Raw genomic sequence first — 26344 nt, 5'->3', positions numbered from 1 at the left:
CCTTAACACCTGGTTTTACCTGGCGTTATGGAAGGGACCCATCAAGGGACTTCAGAGTTAATAACGGCACCACAAATTGCGGTACCGTTATTAGCTCCATCCTCATTCCCATTGAGCCCTATGGGGGCTTGAATGGGAATGGGGAATGGTTCCCAGAATGGGGATTTACCAGGTCCTTTGGAATGACCCGGTAAATCCCTATTTCGGGAATCCGGAATGCGGTAAGGGGGTAGCCATGGTGCTAATAGCGCCATGGCTACCTCCAACCTCGTAATGACCCCCTATGTGTGTGAGTGTATGAAGATGTATAACATTTTACTGGCTGTGTGTAATTTTATGATACACTACTAAGTGTTTTTCCACAATTATATTGTTATTTCTTCCATCTTCTAATATTATAATTTTTTAGATAGGTGTGTGTGTAAAACAAAAAAAAATAGATAGCAGACAGGTTTGGAAGTAATAGTTGATTTTAGCAGATGGAAAAATGACAATAAGTTCATTTTATAGGCCATACAGGTTAAATGGCAGTTGGTCTGTTTATATTCATTTATAAGAGTTGTACATGTACTGTGCAGAAAATATGCATACCTGTAGTTTTTATTCATGCATGTGGATATGCATGCAGCTTCAAGTAGAAATCTTGAAGACTTGTACAGTAGTTTTTGTAGTAGGTGCTTTCCAATGATATGAGACTTGTACTCAGAGTGATCTACAGTACATTTGAAGTGCTGAACTCTGATGATGGAGTTAGATGTAGAGGTCTTGGATGTGATTTGTGGATGGTTGTGTGACTGGTTAGCTGTATCCAATGAGGGAATGGCACAGAGAGTGAAGTGGAAATGGTAGAAGGGCTGTCCAAGTTACGATATGTCAGCGGACATGGCAGTAGTACGCGGACATCGCGTATTACATACAGGGATTTTGGGGTGGAGAGGAATGCAAATGAGAATGAGCAGAGCAATTGATTGGTCAGTAAAGTTCAGTCGGTGTGTTGTGTAAGGAGAGAGTTTGTCAGAAAGACTTTCTCCTGAGAGAAGAAAAGTTAGCTATGGCTGTGTGTTTCAGAAAACAGATTGGGCCTCATCATAAGGTTGGAGGTAGCCATGAAGCTATTAGCTCCATGGCTGCCTCCAAAACCCTTCCGACTCCGCCCTGGTGAATGGAGCAATTACCGGTCCATTCCGAGGTCGGAGGGATCGGTAATTCTCCATTCACCAGGGCCATTCACCATTCCAATTTGAGCCCCCATAGGTCTCAATGGGAATGGGGAAGGCACTAATAACGTTACCGCAAATTGCAGTACCGTTATTAGCTCTAGAGTCCCTTTGCGGGTCCCGTCCTTAACGCCTGAAAAAAACAGGTGTTAAGGAAGGACCCGCAAATGGAACTTGTAATAGGGCAGTAAGAGATTACCGGCACCGGTGCCCTTACCGTTGCCCTTACCGGTGCCTGTAATCCCTTACCGCCCACCTCGTAATCAGGCCCATTGTCTGGATTTTGGGAGACTCATGGATACATTAGTTGGAGGTGCATGCACAACACTGTGGAGTAGCTGCAGATCTTGGATTCGCTCATGTAGAAGTGCACTGGCATGGAGTGCATGGAATGAAGTGGCTGGACTTGGTACCTCTCTGTGCTAGTTTGGAGACAGAACTTCATCCAGACATAATTATAATTCATTGTGGAGGGAACAGTTTAGGACATGTGTCAGGAATTTCTTTGCAATTTGCGATGAAAGAAGGACTTGGGAAGGTCATGAACATGTTTCCAAATTCCCAAGTAATATTTTCTCGTATGCGCAGAAATTGGTCCACAAATGGAGAAAGCAAGGCGGAATGTTAATAAGGCTGTTTGTGCCTTTCTAGGAGCATGTTTCGTAGCACATACATGTTTCACAGAGATGGAGTCCATCTTTCTTATGCTGGTAATCAGATTTTTCTGAGAAATATACAAAATGCATTGTGTCCTTTTGTGGAATTAAAGCCATCTATTTTGCAGTAGGTGTTCACTATTTAAAGTTTTTCAAACACACCACCAAAAGGCACTTTTCAGAGCCACCACTTCCTCCCAGAGAAAAGTGCAATGATTTTGATAGGGCAGCACCCCAAATTTTAGATGGTCGAGAACTGTCCGCAGACTTCTAAAAAAAAAAATGCAGAGGGCCCTGCTCCATTTATTTGTCACTTCTATTTTTAGACTGTGAAATTTGTGGGATTTTTGTTGTTTTATATTTTTTGTTTTTTTTACACACAACACACTAGGAGAGGAGGGGAAAGGAGGGTAAGGGGGTCACCAACCATCGGGATAAGAAAGGGTGGGTGGAGAGCGGAAGATGTAGGGTGGCCTTAGTTAGGTAGTGGGCAGGTCTTCTCGTGCTCTGAGACCGTAGTCTCAAAAGCACTTCAAAGTCTCTTCCCCCCTGCAGAGTACTGTGTCACAGTACATGCACAAAACTGTGACCCTCGAAAGGTAAGGGTCATCAGCATTGTGAATGGCCTGTGAGGCAGCTGGAGGGATGCGCTCTCCTACAGGAGTGTCTCTTGTGTTGAGAGGAGTGGAAACGGAGGAAGAAGTTGAGGAACTCAACCTACTACGCTCCTCACAAGGTACAAACTTGCGAATGGCCCCACCCTGGAACAACCTTAGGTGTCGCTTCATAGTTGTCATACCAAAGCTGTAAGAACCAAGCCTCCCGCGACTCAGCACCATTTTGCACTGGTTGCAGGTGACTTTGTTCGCACGTGCCTTGGGCACTTTACCATGAATGGTAAATAACCGCCACACCCAAGACTCACTGCGAGTGCTGGTAGTAGGGACTTCCACTACCTCATCCTCATCATCCTCTTCATCCTGCTCTACATCCTCACGCCTGTTCCCCTCTACAGGCCCTTGGGAAAGTGGTGGTGGTGGAGGGGTTGGGGGTTGTGCTGAGGCAGATGTAGCACTAGGTGGAAGTAGAGGAGCCATGGATGCAATCAGGTTTCAGCAAAATCTGGAAGATTGGCAGCCAAAGTACACAGTGTTCTGTCAGATAGCCAGAAACACAATGAGGATGAGCTCTGGGGTGTAGCATTTTATAGGGGTGCTGGTGCACGCTTCGCGGACACCCGCGCTGTCCACGGATAGATCGAACACCCCAAAAAGGCTCAGAAAGTTCCAAAAAGTATGTAGAAAGTCAGGGTCATTGTCTGGGACATGTGCTATGGTGAATTTTTACTATAAAATACTGTGGCTTGCCTGAAAAGGTACTTTTAAAATGTTCGGGGACCCGGACAGTGTCCGCAATTCAGGACACACGCTCAGCGTGTGTGTGGTCACATGATGACATATCCGCGATGGGAACGGCTGTCCGCAGGACACCAAATGCACGGGAACGGTTGTGCGCATGCGCGCAGGTGTTCAACAGACAGTGTTCGGGTCCTGAAACTAATTAAAAGTGCAACACAAGTGAGACGAACAGTTACAGACAGGCGCAATGTTCGGAGAATTTACCGGTGTGTTGCGCATGTGCGCAGATGTTCTTCAGGCAGTACGGACAGGTATAGTGTCCTTAGAACACCCCCATTTTTTTATATATGCGGACATCCCAGACACCGTGTTTGTTCTTAGAACAGTTTCAACTTGCCTTCGAACAGTACGGACAGGTATAGTGTTCTTAGGACACCTCCATTTTTGTTTGATTACGGACATCCCGGACACCTCGCGTGTTCTTAGAACGGTTTCAACTTGCCTGCGAACAGTACGGACAGGTATAATGTCCTTAGGACACCTCCATTTCGGTTAATTACGGACATCACGGACACCGAGTGTGTTCTTAGAACAGTTTCAACTTGCCTGCGAACAGTACAGACAGGTATAGTGTTCTTAGGACACCTCCATTTTCGTTTGATTACGGACATCCCAGACACCGAGTGTGTTCAAAGAACGGTTCCATTTTGCTTGCGGACAGTACGGGCAGGTATAGTGTCCTTGGGACACCTCCATTTTGGTTAATTACAGACATCTCGGACACCAAGTGTGTTCTTAGAACAGTTTCAACTTGCCTGTGAACAGTAGTGACAGGTAACGTGTTCTTAGTACACCTCCATTTTCATTTGATTACAGACATCCCGGACACTGCATGTGTTCTTAGAACAGTTTCAACTTGCCTGCAAAAAGTACATACAGGTATAGTGTCCTTAGGACACCTTATTTTGGTTAATTGCAGACATCCCGGACACCGAGTGTGTTCTAAGAACGGTTCCATTTTGCTTGCGGACAGTACGGACAGGTATACAGTCCTTAGGACACCCCCATTTTGGTTAATTACGGACATCCCGGACACCGAGTGTGTTCTTAGAACAGTTTCAACTTGCCTGCGAACAGTACAGACAGGTATAGTGTTCTTAGGACACCTCCATTTCTGTTTGATTACGGACATCGTGGACACTGTGTGTGTTCTTAGAATAGTTTCAACTTGCCTGCGAACATTACGGACAGGTATAGTGTCCTTAGGACTCCTCCATTTTGGGTTATTGCGGACATCCCGGACACCGAGTGTGTTCTAAGAACGGTTCCATTTTGATTGTGGACAGTACGGACAGGTATATTGTCCTTAGGACACCCCCATTTTGGTTAATTATGGACATCCCGGACACCCGCGCTGTCCACGGACACCCCAACTGCCTTTTTTAAAAAAAAACACAAAAAAGAACTGAATTAAAACACATATAATATTTTTGTTTTATTATATATAGATGTACAATTTATGAAAGAGAAGGGGAAGCACAGGGGAATTGGGGGTTTCAAGAGGATGGATAGGAGGAGATGAAGGGATGGAAGTTTCAAAAAAAGTTTTTCTTCATGGAGAGGGTTTGGGGATAATTGACTGGGATATGGTGAGGGGGGACAGGTACATGTGGGACAATGGTATTTTATTTTTTCTTTTATGTGGTCCTCCACAAAGTTTTTCAAATGGTTGAAATTTGCCATGAGCATGTCCATTTTTTCTTCCATGCGCTGGAGAGTCTTTTCCAATGTGTCTTTTGATGTATTATTTTCTATCTTTGTATGGTCTGTTAAAAAAAAATAATATATATATGTTAAGTGTACATAAAGTAATGCTTATTAATTTGGTTATATAGAAAAGTGTCTACCATTAGTATCACTATCTTCAGACATTTCCTCACGTGGAAAATTCTCGTCAAGCCACTCCAAAGTACTGGACATTTCTGTGAAAAAAATATATATATTACTTTTATTGTATCTAATACAGAAATTTTAGAAATATATAAGGAAAATGAAGTACACTTTCTAGCTTCTGGTAAGTTGTGTTCTTACTGGTCTGTAGCTCTGCTGTTGCTCCTAGTTGTGCAGTTTCTGTGAAGTAATTATGTTGGAAGCCTATCTTTCTTCTTTTGGTATATTCCATTTTAGTACATATGGTATTCAAATGGATTGTTGATGTGTTAGATATACAGGTTCCACTTCTTATTTATTACTACATATAATGTGTTTGTGTGCTGGTTTTTGAACTTGTGCACTGTTCATATTGCACAATATAACAATTTAAGATACCCCCTGAGTTTTTGGGTAGTGTTGCTGTTGTCCGCGTCTGTACACGGACATACGCACAGTCCCCAGACATCAAAATCACAAGCTGGGGGTTCAGTATGTTCTATGTTACATGTGTATAAGTCAGGGAGGTTATGGTTAAGTTGCGCTACCAAAAATCTATGAATTTCAGAAAAAAAACTTAGTTAAAGGGACGTTATGGTTCCAAGTAAAACTGAAAACCCCCTGAAATTTGCCAGTTATGGTAAACTAAGCAACCATTACTCGTGCCACCACCGTGAATTGCTAAGATTAACACCCAGGACATGAAAGATGACATCACAAATGTCATTGATGACATCACATGTGCATTAACTTGCACAACTCCAGCGCAATTTCCGTTCAGATGTGGTAGGTGGCAACCCTGCACTGTGTGTTGGTATTGTCGATGTGTTCTGAAAATGGATTGAAGCTTGTCTTACCCATAAGGCAGGATGTGGTAGAAGTGCAAATATGTCATTTTAATTACGATTACGTTCGGGCGCCACTGAGCCTTGTTGCTTGAGGCTGGGAGAGAGGGACCGTTTAGTAGACTGAATAGTCAACTGAACCGTTCCTCTCAGTCTCTGACCTCAGACAATCCGAGACTGCCCGCATGCCATGCTTGGCTGCCCTGACCTGGCTCCCACCCGCATTTATCCCGGCCTGCCCTGCAGAATATGCTATCTAGTGGTCAGGGAGAGAGGGACGGCACTGAATACAATACATATTTTCAATGTAGTCCCATCAGGTCAAAGTCATGAGTTTACTTAGATGTCCACAGCCCCACGATGGAAAAAAGGTTACTTTAAAGTTGCCTGACAGTCTTGTAATGTCCGTGCTATCTGTCCTTTTCTAAAATCAGAAAGAAATCTGAACCCAGCATTGGTCAAAAAACACATTTTAATCCATAGGAATACTATAGTATCCGACACATATTTTTGTGAAAACATTACAAACACTACCCCACTTTCTCTAAGCCTGTCTATCTAAAAGAAATGTGCACATTGGCTCAAGTAAAAATGTACGATTCGGTTTAATAAAATCTTGATGACAAATGCAAACATACATAAGCATCGAAGCACGCAAAACAATATTTCTGCATGCAATTCAAGTTTAATGTAACCAGTGAAGGTCAACTGGCCTGCTTTGGGAAATTTCAACAAGAGAATGAATGCAAAATGAATCAATTAAAGTTAATCAATATGATCACTTTATAAGAATTCCTGCTTTGCATTTATATTCTGTGATGTGCCCTGCGTCTTGAGAAATGTTTCTTATTATGTCGCTATATCATTGTTATGATAAAAATCAATAATCTACTTTGCTACATCTATCCATGTTTTATTTTGCATTTAAATTCAATTCAGGATCGTATTCGTTTTCTTTCATTGTCTGATTTTTAAGGGTAGAATTATTTTTGTGAGTATGTCACAATGATGTAGCATCAAATTAAAAGTGAAACTAATAAACATCACTCTACATATTAAAATAGTATAGGTTGTTTAAGGACACACTGAAACATTCCAAAAGCAGAAGATTAAAAGGATGAACCTGAAATCCATACATTCATGAATGGGTCATATAAGTTTCTGCAGGTTTACTTGGCAATTTTGCATTGATGGCAGCTAACCCTGGCAGCCATATTGGCAACGTTAGCTGGTACACATACATATAAGGTTTGCAGTTGAATATCAATGAAAATGTTCACACACATGGAGATGGAATTATTCAGCCTATTTCTTTATTATTCTCTACAACACCTAGTTTTGTGTGTAGGTGAGCCTTAACTTGCAATTATAAAATATAAAATACAGCGATACTTATTGGAGTTTGCTTGCACAGTGCTACCCACCGAACAGCAATTTGTTTGCCTGACATGAGCATTGCATTCGAAATATGTTCCTTTCTTAACGTGGGATCTTACCACTTTGAAATCATGATGGTGGATTGCAGAATTCTTAATCAATTGCAGTGAAATTGCAGACGGTGGTATTCAGCATTTTCTCAGATAGGTATTGTGCTCTCATATTTGTGGAGAGTGAACATGGCATTTGCAATGTGATATATGTACATCCCTGCTCCCCACCCCATTCGAGCCCTGCAGTGAACATCCATTGGATCAACTACGGGGCGGAAATGGGATGCAGGGGGCTTGACAACATAAAACTTCAGATGGATATCTTTCAAAATGGGGCGTATTTCAGCTAAGTTATCTCGATGCCCTCATACAAAACTCAGTAGAAACAGTCACTGGAACATATGTCTGCTGTTGATTCTGTGTCTAAACTACCTCTGCCCTAAAGGAGCATAAGGATGTGCACTGTGTCAGAATTATGACTCTGACACAGCGGAGACATGGTGGTTAGCATAAACGTTTATTAACTAAGGAAATGAAAGGGTAAACCCCACCTCGCCCTAATCCTAACATGGGTTTTCATACCTCAACCGAAAATAAATATTCAGGATGTCCAAGAACTAAAAAGACTCCATTGTCCTCTGTCAAAAATCCTATTTCAAACCCTAATGCTTTCAACTAAAGCCAGGGTGAGTAACTCTCTTAATCTGTTTCTCTCTAGGCTCCTCACGCTGCAAAGAGGATGTCTCCCTTCTCGTGGATCTCCTGGGTTTAGCCAGGCTTCTTGGAATGCCAAGAAAATGCTTCTTTTCTCTTGGCTATTTACAATGTATGAAAGTACACCAAGGGGATTGGCTCCCTTCCCCTGATGCTTTGTTAGCTTATTGCACTTCCAAGAGAGCGGGCCTCATTATGGGTCCGACGGTAACCGTGCCGGTAAAACCTTCAGGTTGCCGCCAGACCCATAATGAATTACTGGCGCCTGACTTCCCTGTAATACCGGGGTATTATAACCCCGGCAGCCGGGAAGTCAGGCGCCGATAATTTTGTAAGTCCCCATTCCCATGAGTCCCAAAGGACTCCATGGAAATGGGTACCACGGAAGCACTGGCACCATTAACAACGGTGCCAGTGCTTCCGTGAAACTCTGTGGGCAGGTGCCGTTCCACCCCCCAGGTCTGACCTTGCGGGTGGGACGGCACCCACTCGCAGAGTCGTACTGTGCAGGTCCAGGGACACCGGTGCCGGTTGGCTTACTGGCACTGGTGTTTCCGGACGGGCACAGTCATAATGAGGCCCAATGTCTCCCTTCTTTTGGCTTTTCATGTACCGGGATGTTTGAGCCCCTTCTCCTAGTTCTCTCTTAGATCTTTGCAATGCCAAGAGAATACCTCCCTTCTATTGGTTTTTATAATGTCCATTAGATAGCCCTGTTGTACTCCCCTGCCAGGGACTACATTGGGTCCCCGACCCTATGTATATTTCTTCTTCCGTTGGGGTCCCAAACTGCTTTACTTTGGCATCTCACGTGTAGGTCCCAGACCCCATGGGGCCAATCTTCCTTGACCTCTCTTATTCTCAATTGAGGGTCCCAGACCCTGTGTGGGTAATGTTCCTTGCCCTCTCCTATTCTCATGTGTGGGTCCCAAGCCCTGTCTGGTCAATCTTCCTTGCCCTCTCTTATTTGGTTTTAATTATTTCTCACTTTTGAGCCCCAGAAACCATGATGGCAATCTTCCTTACCATCTCTTATTCTCAATTGTGGGCCCCAGACCCCATGTGGCCAATCTTCCTTGACCTCGCTTATTCTCAATTGAGGGTCCCAGACCCTGTGTGGGTAATCTTCATTGCCCTCTCCTATTCTCATGTGTGGGTCCCAGGCCCTGTCTGGTCAATCTTCCTTGCCCTCTCTTATTTGGTTTTAATTATTTCTCACTTTTGAGCCTCAGAAACCATGTGGGCAATCTTCCTTGCCATCTCTTATTCACAATTTTGGGTCCCAGACCTTGTGTGGGTAATCTTCCTTGCCCTCTCCTATTCTCATTTGTGGGTCCCAGACCCTGTGTGGTCAATCTTCCTTGCCCTCTCTTATTTGGTTTCAATTATTTCTCACTTTTGAGTCCCAAAACCCATGTGGGCAATCTTCCTTGCCATCTCTTATTCTAAATTGTGGGTCCCAGACCCCACGTGGGCAATCTTATGTGCCCTCTCTTATTTGGTTTCAATTATCTCTCACTTTTGAGTCCCAGAATCCATGTGGGCAATCTTCCTTACCATCTCCTATTCTCATTTGTGGGTCCCAGACCCTGTGTGGTCAATCCTCCTTGCCCTCTCTTATTTGGTTTCAATAATTTTTCACTTTTGAGTCCCAGAACCCATGTGGGCAATCTCCCTTGCCATCTCCTATTCTCAATTGTGGGTCCCAGACCCCATGTGGGCAATCTTCCATGCCCTCTCTTATTTGGTTTCTCTTGGTTCTGAATTGTGGGCCCAGACCCTGTGTGGGCAATCTTCCTTGCCCTCTCTTACTCTAAATTATGGGTTCCCAGACCTTGTGTGGGTAAACTTTCTTTCTCTCTCTTGATTGGTTTATCTCGTTTCTCTGTTTTGGGTTCCGGACCGGTGTGGGAAATCTTCCTTGCCTTCTCTGATTTGGAATGACACTCTTGCTTCCCAATAGACTCTTTGGACACCAATGTACCCTCTTCTGTGGTATGCGTGTGCTTTGGCTTCCGCAAGGCTCCTTGATGCAGCCATGATACTTCTGGGGCTGGCAGGGACTTCTGTGGTGTGGCCCTTTTGTTGCAGCCTCCCCGGTCGCTGGATTCTACTTATCTTCGTGCCACTGGCTTCTGGAGTACCAGGAGCGTTGGTCTACCAGATTGCATGGTCGAACTGTCTCTCCTGACCAGATCCAGCTCCTTCTGCTCTTCTTTCATTGTCCAGATCAGTCTCTGTGTTTCTCAAGCCTCTGTGGTTCCTCAAGTAAGGATCAGCCTCTAAACACTTTCCTCCTTCCCCTTTTATTGTATGTATGTAGTTGATTTGCTTAAAATGTCTTGTCTGCTCGCCTTGGTTCTGTGGTGCAATCCTCATGGCTTTGTGCCTCTTCCATTTCTCAGGAGTTATGGTTGTACTCTGTACTGAGTTGTCAGTGATCTTCTTTGTCGCACATTCTGAAGGTTTTATCTCTAGCTAAAGCATACTCTCCCTCGTCTCAGTACTTTTATTGGAAGGGATACTGTCTACACTACAGAGACATATGGAGGTTTCTGAGATAGGTGAAGCCTGATTTGGGTAAGTGGATGAGCAATGGGGTACGGTACGGCTGGCATTCCGCACTCTCTCTGAATGGTTGTCACTGGTCCCAAAGGGGGGGTTTCCTCCCCAAGAGATCCTCCCTGTGAGTACCACCCCCAGTGGGACTATCAGCCAGCAGCCTCACCTCCTTGGCCTCATTAAAAGGGGCTCCCCCTATGGAAGCAGCAACGAGATCCTGAGATTTGTCACAATCTACTGTGCCCTCACACTACCACAAACCAACAATAATGCCAATCATGAAGGTAAAACAGGCACAACTAAGAGGTATATCATCCTTGCATACCAAGGGAAGGTAAATGTGAACCAGTAGCAAAAGAATGTTAAACAAAGGCTATATAAATATATGTACTTTCTTTACACAAATCAATGTCAGACTCAACTATCAAAAACTCTATAAAAATTAACCCCTGTAAAGCAAGAACGAGAAATGTGAAATGTAATGATGCATGCACTTTGGATACTTTGCAGAGAGGAAAGGTGGGCAAGAAATGCAATAAGAATTTCAAATAGGACATGTAGTTACAGGAAAAAGGTGCACAAGTAAATTAGCCAGTCTCTAGGGCCCCAAGATGTGAAACAAGGAGACAGGGTCACTTTAAAGCACATGTTTCCAAGTGTAGCCAGTTGAACATCATTGAAACTGACTGAGAGATGTGGCATCTGCGTGTCAAACCAGTTTCAGGTGTGGCAAGGCATATGTGTCAATGTGGAGGGGTGGCATCGAGTCGGTTCCATGCATGTACTCAGTGAAGTTTGAAGGAAGCAATGCAGTTCAGATGGTTTAACAGGATCGGTTTTAAGGTCACAGCAGTTTCAGATGTTTGGTAACTGCTAGTTGGGGTTGACTTCTGAGGCAGTGCTCCAGAAGATCGAGTCAAGATCTGGCAGGGCGTAGCTGCGACACTGATGGTCTGGTGCAGTGTCTGAGCGGTGGCTATTCAAAGTCGTTTGAAGCAAGCCAAGCAGGCTTACGTGTTCTACCTGGTACAAAGCTTTGGCAAGCTGGTTCAAAAGTCCATCAGCAGCAGTTTGGAGTTTGACTGAGTGCCAAAAGCAGCACCTGCATATACTAGTAGTTTGAATGTTGTGAACATGACTAAAATGAGCTTCGATTATTTGATTCAGTGAAAACAGTAATCCTGGCTGTTCTGGCCCTCATGATGCTGGAAGACTGTAAGGATATTTGGCATGTTACAGCACAAGTAGCATTACAGCACTACTGCACAAGTAGCATTACAGCACTACTGCACAAGTAGCATTTTTTTTTTTTGCAGCACCACCACAAGGGTGCGGTGCATTGCTATATGGGTTAGCAGATTAACAAGGAAAGACAGGCTATTCAGTCAAAAAACGATTTTAATATATAAGATGCAAAGCTATTTTACAGTTAAAAGCACACGTGTTCATTTAAAAATGCACACTATTTTTCACCTGAAATGCCTATATTGCTAGAGACACATTTGAAAATTAACAGCTAACATATTAACAATTAACCTGACTAATAAAACCTTATTTTAATATAACCCACTAATAAAATGTGTTCTCTACTGCAGAATTAGGCATACTTTGAAAACCATTTAAATGAGTGTGCAGATTTTTCTCTTCTCTGCCTGATTATCCGTGTTGTTGTGCACAGTAACGGCAGGAAGGAGGAAGTCAGATTTGCAACAATTGCAAATGTATAAGCGAAGCTATTGTTGAAAAGTAGGAGGATGAGAGATGATGGATTTCATTGGAACACGTCATAAAGAGGGCTGAGAGGAAAGTTTTAGTGGGCAGTAGCAGAGAAAAAGACAGGCAGACATCTTTCTGCACTACTGGGGAGAAGACCTGGCTGTGGGGGTGTCCTGCTGCAGTCGAGACTGGGGAAAGCTGAAAGAATTACCTTTCCACTGGCAGAGGCAGTCCTATCTGAAAAAGCTGAGAATTCCAGGCAATGACCCCGGCTTGAGAAGGCAAGCGTTCCTTTTTATTGGAGTTACGCCAAGAGAGCCACATTCACAGAGAGAAGAATCTGAACAGATAAGGTAATTACCTAACTGGGGGAGCTGTGTGTGTGCACGAAAGTATGCAGTCAGTTTAGAAAAATGAAAGTCCCGTGCGTGTCTTTATCAAGTGCTAATGTTGCAATTTAAGTTCTGTTCTTCGCCACTATAATTGCAGTGTGTCATTGAAAATGCTTTGATTGTTCCCTTTTATTGCTGTAAAAATGAGATCATGCCTAAATGCAAATTTTATAATACAGAAAATATTTGAAAACAGACGGGTGGTTTATTTTCTATTTACCATTACAATGCCAATGATGTGGGGAGATTTTTAAAAAAGTGCAATGGTCATTTTAAGACAGATGTGTGTATGTCAGAATCAGTATGAATAATTGTGAGTGACTGTAGTATAACTTGTTGGAGGTACATGAGCCAACGGGAAGAGAGACTCTCTGAACATAGCTCCCTACCGTATATAAGGTAGTGGAAATTACCACAAGACTACCACATATAGCTCTCTGTCGTAAATAAGTCAGTGAGTTTGCCCATGGTGGCGCACCAACACTATCCCTGGAAATTGTGGTTTCCCTAGAATGCAGGTCTGAGGTCTCTTTAGTGATCACACGAAAAATCTAAGCGAAGATAAGGGATTCTGGACATTGGGGCCACAAATAAAACAAGGGAATTATGCTCACAAAAATACCACCAACCACGTATACCAAATATGCAGGTCTGGGTGCTGAAATAATGCATGTCCATTGTATTATTGTTGCACATGGCCAAATCTGAATACAAAGAGTGATTATTGCTAAGTTATTTCTCGGCGGTAATAAAATACCGTCAGGCCCCAAATCTCCACAAAATACCCTACATATTTATGGTGCGTTGCAGGCCGGGAAAGTGATCATAGAGTACCTACTGGGCGTGGCAAGCGTGTCTCACACTGCCATTTGCACATTAAAGGGAACCCATTTTATAATAGCAGTGTGCCACTAAAAACGAATTTCAGAATGTCACAAAGGGAAACCACATTCTCAGATCTAGTGCAATATTTAGAGGCAAAGTTATTTGCACATGGGAATTGGTCTTCGAACAGTACCTTAGAATGGAGTAACCGCATTCAGGGTGAGGTGCAGAAAGAAAAACTAGACAATATTTTTGCAGAAGGCAGCATAATTCAGGTCTGCCTTACGAGATTATTGAATGCAGCCGATAAAAGTGCAGAGAAAGACTGTTTAATACGTCTATGCGGCAAAATATGGTTTATTTTAAACAAGTCACTGCGAATGCAAGAGAATGATACTCAGCTAATTAACAGGTTAAAGACTGAAATAGATGGGGCAAGTAAAAATCAGGAAATGTTGAGAGCAGAATTGGATGTATGCCAAAAAGACATGCAATTAAAATGCAGAGACTTTGATACTCAGTTATCCAAAAGCAAGAAACAATTTGAAGATAGTGAGCAAGAATTGACACACTTAAAAGCCTTAGTGGATCACATTAGGCAGGATAAAGATGAGGTTGTTTCAGAAATGCAGATTTTACAAAAAGAACATTGTGAAAAAGAAGGTGATCTCCAGAGTGTAGAACAAGAAATGATTAAAATGATTCAAGAAAGAGACAAAAGAAATAAAGAGTTCAATGAATGCCAAATTCAAATGTGTGACATGCAGGAGGCAATTAATAAAATGAGTGATGAAAATAATTATTTGCATGATGAAGCCAACAGACTCCTTAAAAAGTGTAAGGACTTAGAACAGCAAATGTGCATTCCCAGGTCACAGGAGAGGCGGCAGGGTACCACATTCAATGGAGTGGAGGTGAATTCTAGCTCTGCCCAAAGAGCTAGTGCCCCAGTGACTGGGCCGGTGACTGAACTTGGTTGCAGCGCCCTTGGGGGATTTGATACTCCCATTGGGGGCAGCCACCAATCTCATACACCTGAAAACAGGATTGAATCACAAAATAGTGCAATTCCATGCATTGCAACAAGTAGCCCCATAAAAATAATGAAATCCATTAAAGCCCTGATCAAACCATTTAAAAAGGGAGGTGAATGCTGCATTGAGGATCACTTAGAAGCGGTGCATGACATTTTTAAAGCGCTCCAGATACCTAAGGAACAGTACAGACAATATTTTCATTTAACTTTAGATGCCCCGACGGCCAGCATCATAAGGGGATTAAATGAACAGCAGAATATGACATGGCTGGAGTTTGAAAAAGAAATTAGGCGTCATTTTTCTCCTTTTCAGTCATTGCAAGAGGCAAAGAAAGTTGCGTACACTATTACTGCTGGACCTAATACATCACCTCGCCAATTTTTACAAGACTTAAAAAGAGCATTCTCTCGCTTTGATGTATCTTTTGACTCAAATTCCAATGAGTTTAAAACCGCATACTTCTATGGGCTACAGAAAGACATCATATCCCAATTGGTCCGTGAATTTGACCGTGACAAGTCCCTTGAATGGATTGTACATCAAAGCACCAAGCTATATGAGGTACTCTATTGTCAGGGTAGAGAAAGTGATAAAATGAAAGATACTAGGCCTAAATCTAAAGAACCCTCAGCCACAGTAATGGAAATCAGGTCAGCCAAAATGTCCCTTGAGTCTGCTCAAAGCCAAGGTAAAAATAATGTGACACCTGAACAAAGGGGTAATCAACAAAGATCGCCATTGCCTGTACCAATGTTCCAATCACATGATCCTAGTAATAGAGAGAGCTACATCAGCCCTAGATATTTAGGAGATAGACCCCGGGTAAGATACCGGTCTGATATGGCAGGTATGAACAATAACCAGAGACAAAATCAAGATCAAAGAAATGATGGTCCCTACCAGTCATTGGGGACACAGAGCAGATTTGATCCCAGCACCATGATATATGGTAATCAGGATAGGCCCCGATATGTGGATCGATTTACTGATAATGGAAATCAATATAGGGGCCAGTACCCACAATCTGAGAGACAGGACATGAGGCAAAACGTGAACTACAGTCCACGCCAGTACAATGATTCCCCACCAGGGGACTATAATCAAAGGATGGGTGCAAACCGCTCCCCTCCACAAATGAATCAAGAATTCAGAAACCATCCCAACCGGTATCAATCACCTGAGAGGTATCAGAATAGATCCAATCAGGGGGAAAACAACCAATATCGACCTAGGCCACAGAAAGAGGATCCTAGAGAGGTGGAAAGGTTCCAATGCCTTGAGGCCCAAGTGAAAATGTTAGCTGAGCAAATAGGAAAGCTCTATACAGCGCAAAAACAACCTTCCAAAGAGGGGGCTGATGGCCATAGCAATGACCGGGGGGCTTCCGAAAAGTGACTAAGTACTCATGATAACTGCAGTGTCAAAATGACAGATTGCTCTGATATAATTTTGCATAACGACTCTGAGATGTCTAATGGATTAAAAATGAAAGTACCAGTAAATGAAATTGTGACAGAAAGTGCAAATACTTCTAAAAAAGAGGTACGGTTTAACTTAGAGCTAAATAAAACAGTAAAGGTTTGCACAAATGAAAAAGAAACATTAGGAATTCCAAAAGAACAAAGGGACAGATTTAAGAAAATTGACTCATGCATGGGGAATACCAGTGAACAGGGAGTAAGTGGGGATGCCATAGTTCCTTCCCTGGGCAAGCAAAACAATTACCAAACACAGACAGAAAAAGGAAATACTCACAAGGAGGGTACAAGTCAATCACCTGAAAAATTCTTTGAGCCACATATTTTTGAAGAGGCTGAAAGGGCTGGTATTACACTAAATGATCACAAATGCACAGAATTAAAAAATGACAAATTGCTGAATGATGTTGTGACACATGTTCAGTTGGAAGGTTGTAATGTGGTCTCTGATGTTACCCAGATGGATGGGCGAACGGTGGCCACACTCCAAAAAACCTCTGAACATGGAGAAATGAATAAAATATCTCGCACAGAAATGGGTAAAAAGGAGGGAAAAATGTCTTTTCATTTACCAATGTGCTTAGCCAAAAGTGAAAAAGGCCTGAGAAAGGTGAGCCCTGAAATCAGTAAGAATTCACATTTCTTATGTGTATTAGAGGAAGTTGAGGACAGATATTATGCACCCATCACTGTAGAAGAAAAATGCCACACCTTTGCTATGATTGACACTGGCGCGCAGGCCACAATTATGTCCAAGGAGCTGGTAAAGAGTATCAATGAAGGGAGGCCTCCACAGAGTCAGATCACAGTGAAGGCAAATAAAGGCCCAGTGCATAACTTTAATGGGGAGGAGGTGCCCATCATAGGTGTAACTGAGGTTGACATAAAAATAGGAAAGCACAGAATGAAACAAGAGGTATTGATCACATCTATTAGTGAAATTCCATTTCTGATGGGGACAGATTGCCTGAAAAGATTGTCTCCTCTCATAGATGGGGTGAATGGAGTGCTGTGGTCCTTAACCAAAAAACCATTGAGGCCTAAGAAACTAAAATCACAAAACAGCAATATAAAAGAATGTCACACCGTTGCCAAAACAAAGGATGCTGTGGAGGTATATCTACAGAATAGCTGCATACCTAGTGTCACTGTTATATTAAGGTGTCAAGACAAAGATCAGGGCGACAATGAAAAACTACCTGTACAAATATACTTGGACCCAAGGAAAGATTGGCAGACTGCCATAGACGAACACACATTACGTTTCTATTTAAAAGAGAATACATGCAAACAGAATATTGTTCCTAAAACAGATTCAGAAAAACACATTACCACTCTGGCAGAGATACACATGGAAGATGAGCAACCATGGGTTCACGCTGGTATAAATGATTATCTTAAAACAATAAAAGCCACTTTAGCGCTTGAACATGAAAGGAGTTTCATTAATGAGAAATTGTTGCAAAAAATTATGGAGAGGGAAGAAATCCCGAAATTTAGGATTAAAAACCAATATGTTTCTGGGTTGGACAGTCCAGACTTTGAAAACCGAATTACAGGCAGATGCATGCTTAAAATTAGCATTGGGCAGAAAGCAATTTACCATAATGTATGGATAGTGAGTGGAGCACAAAATGAATTTTACATGGGCAATGACATCATGCACAGAATGTGTATGGTGTTAGATTTCCTTAATCAAAAAATATGGTCGCGCCTAGGTGGGCCGGCGCCTGAATTTGAAGACAAAAGAAGGGCTTATCATTGTGCACAACTAGTTCCTTATGCAGTCGAATTACAGATGAGGAAAAATACTATTGTTCCTGCATTTACAAAACAGTTTGCAATAATACTGAAATGCAAAAATGGACAGCAGATGAAAGGCTCTGATGCATTTGTATGCCTGAATGAATCCATAAAACAGCAAGGCCTGGATTATGAATACATTCCATTGGTAGACATTGGTGAGGGATCTGTAAAAATCATGGTGAATAATAAAGGTTGTCAGGATATTCATTTAGAGGAAAACTTCCCATTAGGAATGGCCATACAAAAATCACATTATACGGCAGATTTAAATAACATGGTGATTGGGAATATTCCTGAAAAATATGTAGATGCCAAGGGCGAGTTGCCAGAACACCTGGACTCTCAGCCCAAAGGAATGTTTAAAATTCATTCTGTGTATCCTTATGATTCAAATGAGACAGTGTGCTGCCATCAAGAGGATTGCATAATATTTAATTTAAATGAAAATGAAACAGGAAATCAGCCCATTGAAGTGGAAGCTGATATGCCAAAATATTTGAAAGTGGCAGCTCTACAAAAAGACACAGCCACACAGTTAGAGGAAAGCGCTGAGATTCCTTTACCAGAAGAGTTTCCAGAATTTTCCAGAATGGTAGAAGAGCAGATCTCCTTAGCGGATGCATGTAACAGCGATGAGGATCGACGCACTCTGAGGGAAATATTTATGGAGTTCAAGGATGTATTTGCAAAAGATGCTTATGATTGTGGTTTAACTGATTTACATGTGGCCACACTACCAGAAGGTTGTAGCAGAAATCCAGTGTTTGTACGCCAGTATAGACTACCGCTGGCATGTTTAGAATCATTGGCAGAGATTATTAAAAATTTGGAATCACGGGGAATAATTAGGCCCATTCATAGCACATCCAATACGCCTATTTTAGGTGTGTTAAAGCCAAATGGTCAATGGCGGCTGTGTGCAGACTTAAGAGAGTTAAATAAAAGAGTACCAGTATCTAGATGGCCACTACCATTCATTGATCAGGGCCTAGCTCAGATACATGGTTCAAATGTATTTACCACGTTAGATCTCACATCTGGATATTGGTGTGTGCCATTGGCAGAGGAGATACAACACCTATTTTCCTTTACATTTGACAGGACTCAATATGCCTGGCTTAGAGCTCCGTTCGGGTACATCAATAGTGGGAGTGAATTTGGCATATTTTTGAGAAAGGCCATGCCGGATGCAGCGGAAAGAGGGACAATAGTTTATGTGGATGATGTCTTGATAAAAAATGAAAACCTTAAAAGCCATTTTGATGAAATAAGACATGTGCTTGGCCAATTGCAGAAAGCAGGCGCCAAAGTATCTTTGCAAAAAGCACAATGGTGCAAGAAAAAAGTGAACTTTCTAGGGCATGAAGTGACTGAACATGGGCTAAATCCACAAAGGAAGAAAATAGAGGCCATACAAAGATTAAAAGATCCTAAAAATGTGAAAGGAGTAAAAAGTTTATTAGGGATGACAGGCTATAACAGAAAGTTCATTGAGAATTATGCAGAAATCACTCAACCATTGACTAAACTGCTTAAACTAAATACTCCCTGGAGATGGGAAAGAGAGCAATCTGATGCAGTGGCTAGATTGAAGGAATGTCTTGTAAAGGCACCATGTTTAGCATACCCCATAAAGGATAGGGATTTCTTTATAGAAATAGGCTTTTCTGAACATTGTATGTCAGCAGTGTTATCACAAAAACACGATTTGAATCACAAAACCATTGCATATGCAAGTAAGGCATTTTCCCAAGTTGAAATGAAATTTAATGAATGTGAGAAGGCCCTATTAACCACTGTGTGGGCGCTACAACATTTTCGCCCCATTGTTCAGGGAGAAAAGGTGATTATTGAAACAAATCATCAACCTTTGCAATTTTTAGAAAGTAAAAGAATTAGATCAGGCAATCTAGCGCAATCCAGAATCACTTCATGGACGCTGGCATTACAAGGTTTTCCCGTAGAAGTAAGATATGGACAAAATAAAAAGAGCCCAATTGCTCAAGGGTTAGCTGACTTACATGACTGTGCAGCTGAACAAATAACAAATGAAATGGATGTGGAAGCTAGTTTACAGGAATTTGAACAATCACCACACAAAGCTTTTGATGAAAAAACATGCAAGGATTTGCCAACTGTATACGTGGATGGTTGTGCTTTTCACATTGAAAATGACAGTAATAAACAATTAGTGGCAGGAATAGGAAATGTCTGGTTGAAATGTGAAGGCGTTCCTAGTATAGGGATGAGGATTGGAGATAGGAGCAGTCAGGTGGCGGAATTGGCAGCCATATATAAAGCAATTGCTACTGCAGTTGATAAAAAGTTCAGTGAAATTGTCCTGGTGACTGATTCTGACTATGCACGGAATAGCTTTGTGGAGTATTTGCCTGGTTGGAAAGCAAGAGGCATGGTTACATACAACAAAAAGCCACTTAAACATGGAAAAATGATACAAGCCATAGACAAATTGGTGTCAAAAAATAATTTGACAATATACTGGAGAAAAATTCGTGGGCATTTAAAAACACCAGGAGAGGATAAGGAGGGAAATGATAAGGCAGACCATCTGGCTAAGATTGGGGCTGTGATGGGAGAATTGCTACCTATTGATTATTTAATGGGTGAAATACAAATTGATGCAGTCACACGTTCTAAAGCACCAAAGGAGGTAGATCAACCGGTGGTGCAGTGGAGTCATGACACGCCAGACCAAGATTTGATTGAGGCACAAAAGAATGATCAAATTTTGGGAATCTATTATAATCATTTGATGGATCCTGAACAAAATCCTTTAACAGAAAATGATTGTATGGGAAAAGAAGAGTTGAGGGTGCTATTAAAGAACAAAAAACGAATTAGATTACAGGATGGACTCATGATTAGAGAGTCCATAACAGGGCAAATACAGTGGGTAGTACCCCTTTCATTCAGAGGACTAATGCTACACCATGCACATGATGCCATAACTGCAGGCCATAGAGGTTCACAAAAGACATTAGAAATACTAAAAGATTATGCTTACTGGCCACATATGTCCCAAGATGTGGAATTATATACTAGAGGATGTCTAGTATGCGCCCAATTTAAACCTGCTTCACCAATGCATAGAGCACCATTGATGAAAAGAGGCCTAACTCTCCCATGGTCAGATTTGCAAATAGACTATGTAGGTCCTTTAAAAAGGTCGAGCAGGGGACACCGCTATATTCTGAGTGTGGTATGTTTGATGTCAAAATGGATTGAGTGCATTCCCGCACCAGATTGTAGTGCGCAAACAGCAGCCACATTGCTGGTGAACCATGTGTTCTCAAGGTTTGGGTTGCCACAAAGAATTGAGTCAGACAGAGGAAGTCATTTCACAAGTACTCTAATGAGCAAGGTATGGCAAATACTAGGTGTGAAAAGGAAACTACATATCGCATATCGGGCGGCGTCTTCAGGTACAGTTGAAAGAAGCAATAGGTCTGTTGTGGACATTTTAAAGAAATTTGTGGCAGAAGCAGGTTCCAGCTGGGATTTGCGTTTACCATTGGTTTTGATGGCAATCAGGTCGACTCCTGCCAAAGCATCAGGTGTTAGCCCCCATGAGGTCTTAACAGGTAGGAAAATGGTGTTACCACAACACCTACTATACAGAACACATGAGCAAACTCTAGTGAGTGCATCCACAGTTCATGAATATATTGATGAACTGAGGAGGCATTTGCAACATGCATTTGCTTTTGTGCAGAGAAATCTGGAAAGAGCTGCTGACAGTGCTAAGTCATATTATGACAAAAAGACATCAGTAAAGGAATACAATGTAGGGGATCAGGTGTACAAGTTTCATTTTGGAAAAAGTAAACAGAAAAATTCTAAATTTCTGGCAGCCTGGCAGGGGCCATTTCAAATTATAGATAAAGTCTCTCCTGTAGTGTATAAAATTTTGAAAAATGAAGGTGAAACAGCAATAGAGCAGTTTGTCCATGTAAATCAAATCAAACCATGCCATCCCAGACATGAGATCAGGCAGCTTGAGCATGTGGAAACGGATAGAGTCCATTGAGAAAATAAATGGGTGTAATCAGGAGGCAGTGACAAAGAAGTTAAAAAAAAAGTTGATTGTTATGATGGCACATAAACACTGTAATATATGTGAAAATATATAATATAAATAAATAAATAAATAAATATATAATATAAATAAATAAATAAATAAATGCACATATAACGGAAGCTCGTGGTTGGTGTACAGAGAGAAAGTGTATTAAATATTGAATGCTGTTTTATATGTGTTTGTTTTCTTTTAACTTGTGTTTAATTTCAGAAAAAAGAAAAAAAAAAAAAGAAGTATTTTTACCAAGCATGTTTTATTTTTGGCAAAAAGGTGGAAATTAGTATTGTGCTATGTACTTAATCTGTTTATTTTCTATTTTGATTTAGACAATTAACATTATTTGATCGGAGGTTCCGGGATCAGAGGCCACGGGAGACGATGGAGTCCTGGAGTCCCCTGGATGAAGACCAAAAGATGCCTGCCTCCAGGTGGAGGTGAAGACAAAATAACCGGAATACCAAAAGAGATGAATACTGTGGATTCAAGATTGCCAAGATGAAAGAGTACTCGAATGAACCGAATAACATCGCTGGTCGGGACATACCAAAAGAGACAAAGCAAAAGTTCCGGCATATGAAGTTCCACGTATTTATTATTTTAATTATTTATTTTAACTTGTTATATTACTTATTTGTTTTAGTTAGTTGTTTTATTTCATTGTTTTTAATTGACTTGGAAAATTTAAACTTAAAGTAATGCCACTTCCACTGAGAAGGCAAATGTGGAACATTTTATGAACTGATGGACTCAGATGAAATGTTAATTGCAAATTTTCATTGATGCACATGAATATTCATTTTGTTGGATTGCTATATTGTAAAAATAAAAATAGAACAAGTTGTTTTTAGGAATTGGCTTGGATTATAGCCAAGTTCTAAAAACAAAAGGAGGGTATATGTAAGGATATTTGGCATGTTACAGCACAAGTAGCATTACAGCACTACTGCACAAGTAGCATTACAGCACTACTGCACAAGTAGCATTTTTTTTTTTTGCAGCACCACCACAAGGGTGCGGTGCATTGCTATATGGGTTAGCAGATTAACAAGGAAAGACAGGCTATTCAGTCAAAAAACGATTTTAATATATAAGATGCAAAGCTATTTTACAGTTAAAAGCACACGTGTTCATTTAAAAATGCACACTATTTTTCACCTGAAATGCCTATATTGCTAGAGACACATTTGAAAATTAACAGCTAACATATTAACAATTAACCTGACTAATAAAACCTTATTTTAATATAACCCACTAATAAAATGTGTTCTCTACTGCAGAATTAGGCATACTTTGAAAACCATTTAAATGAGTGTGCAGATTTTTCTCTTCTCTGCCTGATTATCCGTGTTGTTGTGCACAGTAACGGCAGGAAGGAGGAAGTCAGATTTGCAACAATTGCAAATGTATAAGCGAAGCTATTGTTGAAAAGTAGGAGGATGAGAGATGATGGATTTCATTGGAACACGTCATAAAGAGGGCTGAGAGGAAAGTTTTAGTGGGCAGTAGCAGAGAAAAAGACAGGCAGACATCTTTCTGCACTACTGGGGAGAAGACCTGGCTGTGGGGGTGTCCTGCTGCAGTCGAGACTGGGGAAAGCTGAAAGAATTACCTTTCCACTGGCAGAGGCAGTCCTATCTGAAAAAGCTGAGAATTCCAGGCAATGACCCCGGCTTGAGAAGGCAAGCGTTCCTTTTTATTGGAGTTACGCCAAGAGAGCCACATTCACAGAGAGAAGAATCTGAACAGATAAGGTAATTACCTAACTGGGGGAGCTGTGTGTGTGCACGAAAGTATGCAGTCAGTTTAGAAAAATGAAAGTCCCGTGCGTGTCTTTATCAAGTGCTAATGTTGCAATTTAAGTTCTGTTCTTCGCCACTATAATTGCAGTGTGTCATTGAAAATGCTTTGATTGTTCCCTTTTATTGCTGTAAAAATGAGATCATGCCTAAATGCAAATTTTATAATACAGAAAATATTTGAAAACAGACGGGTGGTTTATTTTCTATTTACCATTACAATGCCAATGATGTGGGGAGATTTTTAAAAAAGTGCAATGGTCATTTTAAGACAGATGTGTGTATGTCAGAATCAGTATGAATAATTGTGAGTGACTGTAGTATAACTTGTTGGAGGTACATGAGCCAACGGGAAGAGAGACTCTCTGAACATAGCTCCCTACCGTATATAAGGTAGTGGAAATTACCACAAGACTACCACATATAGCTCTCTGTCGTAAATAAGTCAGTGAGTTTGCCCATGGTGGCGCACCAACACTATCCCTGGAAATTGTGGTTTCCCTAGAATGCAGGTCTGAGGTCTCTTTAGTGATCACACGAAAAATCTAAGCGAAGATAAGGGATTCTGGACATTGGGGCCACAAATAAAACAAGGGAATTATGCTCACAAAAATACCACCAACCACGTATACCAAATATGCAGGTCTGGGTGCTGAAATAATGCATGTCCATTGTATTATTGTTGCACATGGCCAAATCTGAATACAAAGAGTGATTATTGCTAAGTTATTTCTCGGCGGTAATAAAATACCGTCAGGCCCCAAATCTCCACAAAATACCCTACAAGACCCACTGCAGTGGGATCCAGAACAAGAGGAGGCCATTCAGGTACTTCTGTCCCAGTCTAGGGAAGTCTTCAAACTGAGTGGTTGGGATTGGCCATCAGCAAGATTTACCCAAAATGTGCCTTCGGGCTTGGTAGGAAGAGGAGTTTTCCTCCCAGTTGGAGCTCTCCCTTTTCATTGCAATTGTGAGGGCTTTGAAGATATCAACTCTGTCAAAGGTGATCCAAACAATTTATTTCTTAAGTCATGGATGGTCCAAAATTGAACCAAAGAATGGGTGGGTGACAACTTCTTTTATAGGCAAAGGGCTCCACGGTATTGGAGGAAACAAGTCTGTTTTAAGGGGTCCAACCCCTGGCCTTGTGATAAGTGGTCATTGCTTGGTTGCATCATACCCAAGGAAGAGTAGAAGACAGGAAGGAAGGAGAGGTACTTAGAAAAACAAATAGGCAAATCCTTCCCCAACAATGCTAGCTCCCTGTTGCTACACTAACCCCACACCCTTCTCAGACCCATGACAGAAAAGGCCATTTGGTATGCAAAACTCTGGTGTGAGGCTAGTTATTTTGATTGTGTGTGCCCTTTTCATTATGTTTCCTAGTGTAGCTCCTGCTGAGGCCTGCCCTGCCCTGCTGGAGAGTGGTTTAACACAGCCTCACAAAGGATCAAAGAGAAACAGCTAACACTGGCTTTTGTCCTGTTGGTTGCAGTACAGACAGTACTATGGAGAATACACAGAGCCTGTCCATGGCTGGCCTGGGCTCACAGTGTTGACATATTTATGATACACACCACATGTGGCTTTAATAATTATGTGAATAGCATCTTGAGATTTAGACTTAATGTGATGAATACTAATGAAATAGGTGCTATTAGGAAATTGATTCCTGAGAATATGAAAGTGTGCAGATTCTGTATGAACGAAGATTTCCCGGAATCACTCTCACATTTGTTATTAGGCTGTCCCATGCTAAAGAAAGAAAGACTTGCTTACTTTGCCGACTATGTACTTGACACTTCTTGTGTATCCACAGAGCAAATATGGTTCGAAATGCTTCATGGTCGTAATATCATATTGAAAATAAGGGTTATAGCGTTTCTGGCAAATGTTTGCAAAGTTACATAAAAGGAGTTAGGACAGGCATGTGAGGACATGCTTGTATATGCTTTTAACTTTGGTCTGTGGAAAGTGTGAATCATTGCTAGATATGGAAACCTAACTATTTTTAGTTGAAAGAAATGAATTGAAGACTTGATTGTAAGTCTTTTTTATGAAGAAATTGGTATTGTTGTTTGAAATGAATTTTATTCTATGTGTAAAATGATGATTTTCTATGTTTGTGTTAAATGATAACTGTATTTTTATCACGATATGTTTTGATAATGAACATTTGTAAAGGTTTTTTTAAACCAATATACAATAAAGAAAAAAAAATATATGTGAATTACCAGCCACCATGCCCCATCTCAGGTATGCCTTATTGTTTGTAGATGAACTTCCACCAGGATGGTAATTCATCATAATTATGTGGTTTTGGGACATATTTTTATGCAACTTCTGTGACTTTGCTGTCACCCCAGCTATCAAGCAGGGAACCTGTAATCTCGGAACCTGTAATCTCTGAACCTGTTCTGTCCCATTGGAGATCAGGTGCTGCATACCAGGATTCTGGTGCATCAGGGTAGAAATACATAATAT

At 41.4% G+C, this 26344-nt stretch overlaps 1 long non-coding RNA gene across 1 annotated transcript; it reads left to right on the top strand.

The window, feature by feature from the left end:
- The first annotated feature begins 11954 nt into the window (after nucleotides 1-11954).
- LOC138580521 (uncharacterized) lies at nucleotides 11955-24049 on the top strand. Its single transcript, XR_011304279.1, has 2 exons — nucleotides 11955-12780; nucleotides 22391-24049. It is a non-coding gene; the product is annotated as an uncharacterized lncRNA (long non-coding RNA).
- Nucleotides 24050-26344: the final 2295 nt, after the last annotated feature.

Source organism: Ambystoma mexicanum, chromosome 3p (assembly GCF_040938575.1).
Source record: "Ambystoma mexicanum isolate Mex_15411 chromosome 3p, UKY_AmexF1_1, whole genome shotgun sequence".
Lineage (NCBI taxonomy): Eukaryota > Metazoa > Chordata > Amphibia > Caudata > Ambystomatidae > Ambystoma > Ambystoma mexicanum.
The sequence above is the reverse complement of the archived record's forward strand: the minus strand, read 5'-3'. Positions and strand labels throughout refer to the sequence as shown.